The 10,723-nt window shown below is 41.8% G+C and overlaps 1 long non-coding RNA gene across 1 annotated transcript; it reads right to left on the bottom strand.

Moving 5' to 3' along the window:
- Positions 1 to 853: 853 nt before the first annotated feature.
- LOC120716092 lies at positions 854 to 8,268 on the bottom strand. Its single transcript, XR_005691803.1, has 2 exons — positions 5,517 to 8,268; positions 854 to 1,964 (listed from the first exon to the last, which is right to left on the bottom strand). It is a non-coding gene; the product is annotated as an uncharacterized LOC120716092 (long non-coding RNA).
- Positions 8,269 to 10,723: the final 2,455 nt, after the last annotated feature.

Below are 10,723 nucleotides of genomic sequence, written 5' to 3' on the forward strand. Positions count from 1 at the left end.
TTTTAATTTTTCATATTTATTTCCTATCTTATTCATAGCCTTTCCTTTTTTGTTTTCTTTGGGTCACGAGCAGTTGTCCAAGCATTTCACTGCATATCGTACTGTGTATGACTGTGTACGTGACAAATAAAATTTGAATTTGAATTTGATATGTCTGATACAGCATAGTTCATCGCTCGGACTCCAGTACAACAGATAAGGTCTAAAGTATGTCCTTTGGAGTGTGTGGGAACATGTATTTATTAGTCTAAGCCAAAATTCTCCAGATAGGAAATATAAATTTTTTTTTAATTAATTTGATGCTCTGTCCATGTGGCTATTAAAATCTCCCAGCAATGTTATATTTGGAAAGTAAAAAGTAAAATTACGACACGAGCTTTTGGTAAGTAGTTGTTGGTTTTGTGAAGCAACCGATGACGGGGTAACTCTCATGACTAACTCAGATTCCCTGTGGTTACGGAGGAAGAAAGGAGCTTTCCAGAATGCATATGATAATTTTTCTCAAGGGATACTAATGTCCTTGCATTATATGCAATGACCTTCTGTTACGACTGTGGCCATAAGAAGTCTGTATGAGCTGCTTTGTTTCTGTGTCTGTGCTGTGCTTAAGACCCTCTGCAGGTCCTTCCCCTAATGAAGAGTAGTGAGCTGCTGATTGGACCGTGGAACAGGTGACTGCGTTCAAAAAGCCGCTCTGACAGCTCCCGGGAGAGAGAGAAACGAGCGAGCAGTTTTAAAATCATGAAATGATAACATAGTATAAAGACAGAATGTAATAACATAATCTAAAGACAAATCATGAACATAAAACAAATCATAAATGTAACTAGTCCTTCGAGTAAGCTTAATATCAAAAATTCTGAGAGCGTATACATGGTATCACACAACAGACAATAATTATCAAAAACATGCGGCAACGGTTACAAAGGCTACAATTAGTTCCTTCCATTTTCCAAACGTGTCCTGTAGCCACTTATCTAGCCACTGACTGTGGCCTGTATTGGCTCTTAGTTCTATCTTCAATGCTTCAAGTCTATTCATAGCTTGTGTGAATGAACCGTTAGGAGCGGTATTATTGGGAATGAAAGTACAGCATACATCAACGTAAACGTTATGTGAGTAAGCGGAGCGTTTTGTACGTCTGCTGGATACAGGCAGATCAGAGGTTTGTTGTATTAGTAGTTCTTGGGCTAAAGTTACTAGACCACAGGTACCGGTCCAATTAACAGGTAGAGCTAATCTAAGAGTATTATTGCACAACCAATAAAATAGAGCATGAGGTATTGTCAGCAAAATATGACCTGCAGAAATGTGAACATGGTTGCAGTTTACAATACAAAATAGCAAAGAAAAATCCTAAAGTTAATGCGATAGATATGATAAATAACCTAAATATATAAGAAAATATATAGGAAAAACAGTTCTTCAGTCGTCTCCTGGCCTGGTCCCAGGTTCGAGAGACATTGAATAAGCGTCGTATGATGACAATGGGCATTTCATTTTCTCCATTATCAGGATGGAATGAGTCTAGCTTTATCAGATTAGACATCATGTGGTACTCTCGGCTTTCTGTTCCTGCTGGATGTTTGAGTACCTTGCTGTGGCTCTTTCAGACGTTGTGTGTTAATCAGTGATTGCGTGTGTGTAGGTGGATTGGATCCGGGCGTTGGCTCGCCGGAGATGTCATCTACCCGTGTGTATTTATTTGTTCTAGTTCCCGGCGCTGGCCCGCCTGAGTCGTCGTCTGCTTGATCCAACGCCTGAGATGGTCTGGTTGGGCTGGTCTTAACCCTGCTGGCATGAATCCACTGAGGTTGTCCGTCTGTGAGGATGCTGGTTCTCGTCACTGCAAGCACAGTCTGGGGGCTGGAACACGCGCGGCCTCCCCGAGTGTCCTTGGTTTTAGCGACTTCACCAACACCGCATCTCCTTGTCTCCACTGATGGAACTGTGGAGGGGAAAGGCTGAGAGAGACAAACTTTCTGATAGTTATTATTCAGTGTTTCTACCAGGTTGTGAACATAGTCGGACAATGCAATATACATCACCTTCTACTAGCGGTGCCCCTCTGGAAGCTGACCATGGTGTTGGAAACGGTCTTATTTCAAATGGAGATAATTTGGTTACTGCAGATGGAGTCATTCTAATCTCACAAAGGACTTGAGGAAGTAATTTGATCCAGGTCATTAAAGTTTTAGCACACTTTTGAATTACTTCTGATGTGAATGAAGGTCCTCTATCACTGTTAATCTGGTGAGGTATTCCAAATCTGGGTATTATTTCATTGCTCAACTTTTGACAGACTACTTCTGCAGTTTCTTTTGAGGTTGGATAAGCTTCTACTCATTTACTAAATTGATCCTGGTAATAGTGGATCAACTTAGTAAGTACTTGATGCTTCCTTGCGCTGGTATGTGTGTAAAATCAATTTGTAATGTATGAAATGGAAAATCTGGTTGTGATAAATGCTGATGTTTCGCTTTTGGTCTCCCTACATTAGTTCGTGCACATGTTAGACAGGTTGCTAATATGCTTTTTACTGCATGCAATGTTTTCTCAATTACAAATCTTGATTTTATTGCCCCTATTACCCCTCTTTGTCCGACATGACTCACACCGTGAAAATGTCGGACAAGGACTGGCATCAGGGAATATGGGAGGGCAATCAAACCCTCAAAATTTTGTATAGGCCATCTCTGTCATCTAAGGTACAGTCATTATTCTCCCAATAGGTGTAATCACATGCAGAGGCTTGCTCTTGTATGAATTTTAAATCAACATTTGTGTCTAAATAGTCTGGGAGTGTAACAAGTGGCAGCTGTAGGGGCACAGATAATACTTCCTGTGGAGGTGGGAGCTGTGATGCAGCTGCAGCCTTGGCTGTCACGTCTGCTAAGGCATTACCTGTTGCTTCGTCTGTGTCAGCTGTACTGTGTCCTTTCGTTTTAACGACTGCAACGGCCGATGGTAGCTGTATAGCCTGAAAAAGTCTTTGAACAAAATCAGAATTTAGCAATCGGTTTTCCATCAGCAGATCCAGATCCTCTTTGTCTCCACAATGTGCCAAAGTCATGTACGACGCCAAACGCATAGCGGCTGTCTGTGTAAATTGTCACACGCTTATCCAAATGGAGCTCACAGGCGCATATTAAAGCCATGAGCTCTGCTTTTTGTGCTGAGTGAAGTGGTAATGAGTGAGCCTCTAGTATTATGTCAGGCAATGTCACCACTGAATAGCCACAAAGAAATGAGTTGTCATTCGGCCTTGAACAGGACCCGTCCACATAAACCGTGGCTGAGTCTGGGATAGGTGTCTGCTCTAAATCTGGACGTGGTGCTGTGGATTCCTGTATACGTGTCATGCAGTCATGAACATCAAGCCCGTCTGAGCCATCCTGTCGGTCAGAAGAACACAGCATATGGATCAATAAATGTGCTGGCGAATTGGGTGTGCTGCTCGCCTTTATAGTGAGATTTGCTGTGGAGGTCAGTGTAGCTTCATAACCTGAGCGACGTTGTGCGGTCATGTGTTGTGTAGTTATGTTTGCTAGAATGGTCGTGACCTGGTGATTGGTGTGTAGAATAGTGTCATGTGAGAGTGTAAGCTTCTCGCAGTCCCTTATCATGATAGAGCAAGCTGCTACTGCCCTCAGGCAGGCCGGCATCCCCTGAACTACTGCTGGCAGCACCTTTGAGTAGAAGGCTACTGGACGGTAGCCACTGCCATGCTCTTGGGCCAGTACACCTGTGCAGGTTGTGCCGTTCTCTGTGACGTACAGATGGAATGGTAAGTGGTAGTCAGGCAGACCCAAACAAGGGGTGGAGGTCAGCGCTCCCTGTAATGCATTGAAAGAGGCAGTCATTTCTGTGGACCACAGTATTCGAGGAGGCTTGTCTTTTTTACAACAGTCACGCAGAATGTGGTCATGAAAAGAACAGTCTGGTATCCACTGTCTGCAATAGTTCACCATGCCCAGGAAGGACAACATTTCCTTCTGTGTAGTGGGCCGAGGGACGGAGGTCACAGCTTTGACCCTGTCTGCAGTCATGGAACGTTTTCCGTGAGACAGTGTGAATCCCAAATATTGAACAGAAGTCTGACAGTACTGCATTTTCTTTGCTGACGCTTTGTGGCCAGTCTGTTGGAGGTGCTGGAGAAGCATGTGTGTAGCAGTTTGACATAGTTCCTCACTCGGAGCACAGAGGAGGAGGTCGTCCACATACTGGATCAGAGTACAGCCCTCAGGAGGAGTAAAGCTGTCCAGGGTAGCACGGATCACCATTGAGAAAGCAGCAGGGCTATCTACCATGCCTTGAGGCAGACGAGTCCAAGTGTACTGCTTATTTCTATGTGTGAATGCAAATAACGGCTGTGTGTCTTCATGCACAGGTACTGAGAAAAAGGCGGAACACAAATCCACCACGGTAAAATGTGTGGCTGTGGATGGAATAGATGTCAATATGCTGGGGACGTCTGGAACCAGAGGTGGCAGAGGCAGAATGACTGCATTAATTTGTCTTAAGTCTTGTGTAAAACGCCATACGCCAGGTTTGTTAGGCTTTGGCACAGGATTGACAGGAGTATTATATGGAGATATTGTGGGCTTTATTACTCCTGTAGTCAATAAATCTCCTATGATGACATCTAGGGCTGAGGCTTTTTCGGCAGAAATGGGATATTGCTTGACATATACTGGCTTGTTGTTTTTTAGCTGTGCGTGATAAGGTGTGCAGTCAATAAATCCTACATCATTCTCACCTTTAGACCATAATGTCATATTCTGGTATTCAGCTGGCAACGTAACTGCAGAAATAGTACAGTGGATAGGGTAGGTTAGATCTATGTGTCGACATGGTGTAGTTATGTCATAACCTATGTCTGAGTTATGTGACAAAACCACTGTTTGACCTTCGCTGGTGTGAGCAGTTATCATGTTGTTGAACAGTGTGAGAGAGACAAAAGTGTGGCTCCCAGATATGGGATTACCTGGCAGTGGTTTTTGAACACGTCTTTGGCACAGTGTGTGACGTGGAATACCAGACAAAAAGGTGTTGAGTTCATTCTCTGCTGAGGCGTCCAGCTGACACAGAGGCTGTTCCTTCTCCATGGTGCATAAGGCAGAGAAAACATAGCTGTTATCAGTATCAGCAAACATTTCACCCTTTGTGTTAAATGAAATACACAAATTCATTTTTGCTCTGGGTGTCTGCGGCTGCTGGAAAACTGAGCTAAATTTGCACCTCTAGCTTGTCTACCTTTCGGGTTAAAATTCTGGTTGTAAGGCTGAACGGCTGAGCATGCAAGACTAGCTTTTCCTGCGGTAGATTTATTTTCTATGCTAGAGCCTGCACTAGTTTTATTTGATGTTAAAGCATCTACACCTGGTTCCGGTCCCTTTTTCCATAGCGGTAACATTCGATGTATCACGTCGCGGCATTCTATCATATATTTTCTACAGGACTGTTTAAGCAGACTACTTTTCTTATCACAAATGATATTCAACATTTCTACTGACCTGTTTTCTGGCGATAATCGTTCGGGATAAGGCTCCGGAAATAAATTAGGATGCATTGAACTTACAGTTCTTAAGTTGTAAACAAAGTCAGTCACATAAGCACTTCCACATGTTCTGGATACGTAATCATGGAAGTCTTCACCGATTCGCGGACGTGGGTTACACGTAACCGGAAGTGGGAGTTGTACTGAGCCGTTATTTGTGATTTTATATATTATTATTTTTTTGGTTTTACAGTTAATTTCGATTTTTTTTTTGGACCTGTCTGAGTTTTTTGAATTATTCTGACCCATGTTCAGTGATTTCCAGAGGGGTTTACACGCTTTGAAGGATTTATGTTAGTATTTTGCTGTGGCACAGCTGAGGTCACTTTAAATTTATTGCTAGCAATTTTTGTTTGGGTGAGCAACTTCTCACTTAACGAGCAACTTCTCGCTTAACGAGCAACTTCTCGCAATACAACAGGCAACTTCCTGTGTCTTTCTGCTTTTAATTTACTTTATTCGGGGACTAAGGAAGTCGTCAGTGTATCTCTCTGGATCACTAAGTGAAACTTCGTCAGCATATCCCGTTTCTTTTATAGGTTGATCACTGAGAGAGGTATAATACGGTCTTATATAAATATAAAAGACGCATATTTACCTTCGTCAGGATCCCACTTCTGACACCAAATTGAAGGAAATTTCCGTCCCGGGTTTCCTCCGTGGCGTGAGCGATAAGCAGAGTTTTGTCCTTTCCTTATAAGACTCCTAATTATTCAAAGTAACACTCAAGTATGCCGTTCAGCGGGTTAGTTACAGCGCCGGGAGTAGCTTGGGAGAACAAGGAAACACAGACTGCTTCAGGTTGCTCTTCCAAAATCAACTCAAAGGTTTATTAAGTACACAACAGCTTATATAGAGGAAAAAAAGGTTCGTGTGTCAGCAGGTTCTCAGTTCAAACCGGTACAGACCAAATAAGGAAACGTCTTCCTGCCTTCTGAGCAAAGAAGTATCCTTTGTGTAGTTTATCAGTTCAGCTACAATTTATGATCATCCCAGCAAAATACACTCCTAGACATAGAATACAGAGTTCTTTCATTAGTGAATTCTGAAACAAACCACCTGGCCTTTAACAAGCTCTTTTCTAAAGAATAAGGAAGGGAGGATGGGAGTAAGGGAGTGATCTCTGTGGTGTTTTCAACCTTGAGGTACCATCCTGTGATTCTTACACATTAATTCTTGGGTCACAGAGAAAGAGAAAAACAACTAGTAAATGGGCCTTATTGAGTAACAGTTTTCCTGTATAATATCACTATAAAACAATATCCTGTAAATGCTACCATGGTATCAAAATATCACAACATTAAGAAAGCATGTTAGATTACCTTTGTACAGTTGGAAACCAACACCGAATGAAACTAAATTATGATCTGAAAAAGATATGTCTGATACAGCATAGTTCATCGCTCGGACTCCAGTACAACAGATAAGGTCTAAAGTATGTCCTTTGGAGTGTGTGGGAACATGTATTTATTAGTCTAAGCCAAAATTCTCCAGATAGGAAATATAAATTTTTTTTTAATTAATTTGATGCTCTGTCCATGTGGCTATTAAAATCTCCCAGCAATGTTATATTTGGAAAGTAAAAAGTAAAATTACGACACGAGCTTTTGGTAAGTAGTTGTTGGTTTTGTGAAGCAACCGATGACGGGGTAACTCTCATGACTAACTCAGATTCCCTGTGGTTACGGAGGAAGAAAGGAGCTTTCCAGAATGCATATGATAATTTTTCTCAAGGGATACTAATGTCCTTGCATTATATGCAATGACCTTCTGTTACGACTGTGGCCATAAGAAGTCTGTATGAGCTGCTTTGTTTCTGTGTCTGTGCTGTGCTTAAGACCCTCTGCAGGTCCTTCCCCTAATGAAGAGTAGTGAGCTGCTGATTGGACCGTGGAACAGGTGTTCAAAAAGCCGCTCTGACAGCTCCCGGGAGAGAGAGAAACGAGCGAGCAGTTTTAAAAGCAGACGCAGACCCGGCCCTGGTTTCCAACTTTTTGCATTTCTTGGTATCTGTGTAAGCGTGCTCTGTGAGAGCCGCCACTGGTGTAAACTCAGTGCTTATGTATGCATAGGCTGAAGTGGAAGGGGTGAGCCGCCTTTTTCTTTCGAACAGTTTTCTCCTGTTTTGTGTGCTAGGAAGTGAGGGATAGTATTGTCATTTGTTTGTTTTGTTTCTATCTTAGGGTTTAGTTAGTTTCCTCTGGTGTGACTTAGGTGGTTTTGTTTATTATTTTGGCCTGGGTTGCTTCCTGACATTAAATAAAATCACCTTTTTTACTCATAACTGGTTTCGAATGTTTGGCTTGGGAACCAGGGCAGGTACTTGCCTCTCTCTCCTCCAACCTTATGTGCGTCTCTATACCCCTAGACTAGGGGCGTAACACCTTCATCTTGGCTGCTTGTTTCTGATAAAACGGCTTCCAGGCACTGCTGTGAGGTGGGGTACAAAGAGCTCTGAAAAATCATGGTAATCTAGAATGGGTGCCTGTGTTAGATAGTTTGTCAACTGGTTTAGGGCATCTTGATGACTCTCAGTCCATCCAAGTTCTTCTTAAGACCAGACCCATTCTGGCTGGTCAAACTAGTGAATGGCAATTTCTGTCCTTCTGTTCTGTCTCCTCAATGTGACAAAAGGTCCGTAAGTCTTTTCTCAGAGTCATTCTGGTGCTTCAAACACTGCAGACTGACTTGCTTCTTTCTCACTTATTCTTTCAAATTCAAATTCAAATTCAAATTTTATTTGTCACGTACACAGTCATACACAGTACGATATGTAGTGAAATGCTTGGACAACTGCTCGTGACCTAAAGAAAACAAAAAGGAAAAGGCTATGAATAAGATAGGAAATAAATATGAAAAATTAAAAAGGGTAAATTTAACTAGGAAGGAATAAAATATAAATTAAGGTTAAAAATGAAATAACTGTACAACACAAATTAGAATGAAGGGTAAATTTAACTGGGAAGAATAAGATAAATATATAAATTAAAGTTGAAAATAAAATAACTGTACAACAAAATACACAATACACAATATAGAACTATATAAGAATGTATGAAGAAATCTAAATATAAATAAATATATACACAATAACAGCAGCTGTACAAGTATTAACCGGAAATGAAGAATATAGTGACCAGTGTTGTGCAAAAACAAAGTCCAGAAAGTCCAGTGTGTGTAAGAACTGTATGTGTGGGTCAGTACTGTGTGGTGGTGTGATTGAGAGACCGTATCGCCTGCGGGAAGAAGCTCCTCCTCAGTCTCTCTGTGTTGGTCTTCAGGGAGCGGAATCGCTTTCCTGACCTCAACAGAGAGAACAGTCTGTTGTTGGGATGGCTGAGGTCCTTCACGATCTTCACGATCTAGCAGCACTTTAAACTGGATGTGTGAATGTGTGATGTGTGCATTCATTAACTATTTTCAACCGTGTTGCTGTATCATCAGCTGTATCATCAAGTCACAGCAAGGTCATGATTTTACAGTGAAGTTCAAAATTATTATTTAATACGCTTCCACCTGCAGAAAATGTTCCACCCTAGGACTGACATATAGTGCTTTTCTACTTTCCCTGAGTAATTCAAAGCACTTTATACAACATGCCTAACTCAGCTATTCACCCCAGTGCTTTTTTTCTATGCTTGAGGGCTTTCTATTTAATATTCCCACACATTCATACTCCAGTAGATGTATCAGGGAGCCACTTGTGGTTAGCATCTTGCCCAAAGATATTTGGCATGCAGACTGAAGCAGCCAGGTATCAAACCACCAACCTTCAGATAAGTACAGTCATGCCAGGTGTCATAGGGCAAATAGTGGGGTAAACCCCAGACAGATCATCAGTCTGTTATAGAGATCCAGACAACCAGACACACTCATACCTTCTGCCAATTCAGAATCACCCATTTACCAAAGCCCATGTATGTTTTTGAACTGTACGGAGAAGCTGGAATACCTGGGGCCCGTTCTTCGTACCTCGCTAAGTAAGTTAGCTGGATTTGATTGTTGACGATTTCGCGTGATCTTGGATCGTTCGTTTCCCCGAAGCTCATCCGGGACTTGCTGCCATAGCAACAGAGCCGTAAGCGTAAACCTGCTCGGGAGCAGGTTTACTTTATGTAAACAGTATTAGATCGCGGCCACGCAGGTATGTCCGCTTCATGTATACGAAAGCAACAGCGATATTCCACCACTGTTTCACCATAAATAAATATTATCAATGTAACTAAAGATAATGCAGCACTTGATCCATTTATTGATTTCACACAGATACATACAGGTCATTTCCTAAAAAAGGGAAATGTACTATTAACATTCTATTACATGTATGTGATTATTACAGATGTAATTCATATTTCAGAGTAGTAATTGCAAATTACTTCGTGTAATCAAGATGGGAGACCACGGCTATAAAAGCGAAGGTGGATTTGGGAAGTCTGTCGCAGCCATGTCCTGTCCGTTTACGCGAGCAGCCCATTGCGGAAGGTGCAAGATTGATAAGGAGAGTTTTCAGAATTCAGCGTATATTGCGGGATAGACAGGATCCTTTAGCTCAGCGCGACAGTGTGCTCATAGAGAGATATCGATATTCCCGTGAGGGTATTATTCACTTAACCAACTTGTTGACGAGGGGGTGCAGGACCACCACCTGTCTTTTTGTGCTCTGCCCTTTTCTTGGTTGCTGTTATAAACAAACAAACAGATTATTTCAGGGTCTCTTTCCAAGAGACGAAAAGCAATATAAGTGATAAATATTACCATTCTGTAGAATATTCTTATATTTCACTTTTACTTGTTCCCATGTTCTAGTGGGTCCTGTTGTGGCTCTAATGTGAAAGAGGATATAATGTAATATAATATAATATGATGTAATATAATATTGGATAATATAGTGTAATATAATACATTTACCCTACCGCCTACTGGTGTTGGCCAGAGGGGCCGATGGCGCGATATGGCAGCCTCACTTCTGTCAGTCTGCCCCAGGGCAGCTGTGGCTACAACCGTAGCTGCCTCCACCAGTGTGTGAATGTGAGAGTGACTGAATAGTGGCATTGTAAAGCGCTTTGGGTGCCTTGACAAGCGCTATATCAATCCACTCCATTATTATTGTTATTATTAAATTACTTACGAGTTTAATTTGTCAGCAACTTTCTGCCAGCCCTC

This window comes from Simochromis diagramma, unplaced genomic scaffold, assembly GCF_900408965.1.
Source record: "Simochromis diagramma unplaced genomic scaffold, fSimDia1.1 OVJJ01000583.1, whole genome shotgun sequence".
In the NCBI taxonomy this organism is placed as follows: Eukaryota; Metazoa; Chordata; class Actinopteri; order Cichliformes; family Cichlidae; genus Simochromis; species Simochromis diagramma.